Genomic DNA, 2,778 nt, shown 5'->3' on the forward strand with positions numbered 1-2,778 from the left:
GCAGTGGGGAGGGGGGGATGCTGCAAACAAATAGCACTGTCGTGGGCACACAGCGTCTCAACCCCGCTGGACCTGTCTCCCCCCACGACGCACAAACCGCTCCGGCTCCACGGAGCTCAGCCAGAAACCCTCCGAGGCCGGCCCCAGGCTTCGCGCACCTCCCCGGTCCAAGCCGCTCGGTTTTGGCGCCCAGGTAACCCTCAGAGGCACAAACTTGTTTGGGACTGCGCTCTGCGCCGCTCCCGGGTCCGAGCAGCTCGGGAGCTTGGCGAGCGCGGGAGCTTGGCGGCGCGGTCGCCGGGACTTGTCCCCTTCTCTGTTTCTACTGCTCAGTTTTCTGGGTGTACTGCTGGCGCTCCTTGTGAGGCGGGTGGTGACTGTCCTGCATCCCCTGAAGTCTCAGCAAAGAAGACTGCCTCCCGCTTTTCAGGTAGTCTCTCCGGGGCTGCGATTGCCCCTTTCCAGCCCTTACAGCTCTGGCTGCCTGTCCCCGGCGGGGGATGGTCTGCAGCCGGCTATTTCCGTTCAGTCCTTTGTTCTGTGCGCGGTCCTGGCGGGGTCTTATGTTCGCGCTTTTCGCGTGGTAGCTATCCCCCAGCCTGGTTTGCTCGCCCAAGTTCGTTCGCTCTGGTTACGCGTGGGGCGTTTCTGCCCGCTTCTTACCGAGCGCGGCAGCCCGCGGCTCCCGCGCTTCCCTGCCCTGCCCCCACTTGCTAGCGGCGGCTGCAGGCGTCTGCGCGGCTTTTCCGCTGGGGGAGTTACTGTTGGGCTCGTAATCTGTTGGTTTTAATTATTTATTCGTTTTTCCTTCCTGTTATGTTGCCCTCTGTGTTTCCAAGGCTCGCCTTAGACTCGGCAGGGAGAGTGTTTCCTTGTGTTTGGAAACCTCTCTTCTTAGAATTCCCTTCCCGGGACGGGCTTCCCTTCCCGGGACGGAGCTCCCTCCCCACCTCCTTTGTCTCTTTTCTCGTCTTTTATATTTTTTCCTACCTGGTTTTGAAGACAATGATCTGCTTTTTTGGTTGCCTGATGTCCTCTGCCTGCATTCAGAGGTTGTTTTGTGGAGTTTGCTCCGCGTTGAAATGATCTTTTGAGGAATTTGTGAGGGAGAAAGTGGTCTTCCCTTCCTATTCCTCCGCCATCTTAGGACCGCCCCTGAAAACTATTTTAATACTTGATTTCCTTTGTGATCCTATGTATCACAAGTCACACTGAGCTCTTACAGCTAGTGCTAGTACTAGAGGGCTTCTCTCTAGTCCACTACCATGTCCTCAAAACTCAAAAATAAGAAAACAAACAACTCTTTACAATGTGCAAAAACCACAGTTTTTAAGGCCTCCTAGATAGCTTTTCCTCTGGCAACACCACAGAGTAATCAAGACAGTGTGTTACTGGCAGAAGGATAGCCAAATAGACCAATGGAACAGAATAGAGAACCCAGAAATAGCACCATACAAATATGCCCAACTGATTTTTTTTAATAGACTTTATTTTTTAGAACAGTTTCGATTTAGAGAAAGATTGGCTGATAGTCCAAAGAGTTACTGTATACTTTATACTCAGTTCCCCTTATAACGAATATCTTACCTTAGGATGGTACATTTGTTGCAATGAGGAAACCCATCCTGATAACTTTATTGTTGACTAATAGTAATAGTGTACTCAGATTTCCTTAGTTCTGGTTGTCATGTTTCCTTGGCTGTTCTTAGCTGTGGCAGTTTCTTAGATTTTCCTTGTTTTTCACAACCTTTGCAGATTTGAGGAATATGGGTCATATATTTTGTAGGATGCCACAATATTACAGTTTGTCTAATGATTTTCTTCTAATGAGACTGTGGTAATGTTTATTAGGATGAAGGTAACAGAAGTGAAGTATTATTTCTATCAACTCATATCAAAAGTACATATTATCAACATGATTTATGACTGTTGATGTGTTGATCACCTGACTAAGCTAGTATTTGTCAGGTTTCTCCACTGTATAGTTACTTTACTCTTATTTTCAGACTGTACTCTTTGAAACAATCTATGCATAGATCACATCCAAATAATGAGGAGTTATATTCCCCTCCTGGAAGTCAGAATATCTGCATCGATTATATGGAATCCTTCTGTATAGGGGATTTGTCTATTCTCTCCCATTTATTTATTATTCAATCATTTACCTCAGTAGGGAATCATGAATATTTATTTTGCACTGTGAGCTTTAATCCAATACTACTTTATTTTCTTGCTCAAATTGTTTCAACTTTGGCCACTGGGAACTCTTCCAGTTGCACCTTTGGCATACCTCCACCAACGTCTTTTGTTTTTTCATCACTTCCTTACTTACTGATACTATAAGATGCTCCAGTATCATCTTATTTATTTCCCACCACAGCCTTAGAATCAAAATTTTCTCTAAGGAACCCTATTCCTTTTATTGGAGAGTGATATTAGAAACCACAATCTGGACACTAGGTGTAGTCCTTGTTACTGGAATGCCCAACTGATTTTTGACAAACATGCAAATGTAGTCAGTGGAGAGAGGATAACCATTTCAACAAACGGTGCTGTAGCAACTGAACATCCATGGGGGAGAGGGAGCGGGTCAGGATAAAAGTCACATTGTGTGTAAAAATTAACTAAAAATGAATCATGAATGTAATGCAAAATGTGAAACCATAAATCTTTTGAAAAACAATACCAAATCTTCAGAATCTAGGACTAGGCAAATAGTTCTTAGACTTAAAACAAAAAGTATGATCCAAAATGGAAAAATTGATAAAAAAAGATCTC

Source organism: Oryx dammah, unplaced genomic scaffold (genome assembly GCF_014754425.2).
Source record: "Oryx dammah isolate SB20612 unplaced genomic scaffold, SCBI_Odam_1.1 HiC_scaffold_2, whole genome shotgun sequence".
NCBI classification, from domain to species: domain Eukaryota; kingdom Metazoa; phylum Chordata; class Mammalia; order Artiodactyla; family Bovidae; genus Oryx; species Oryx dammah.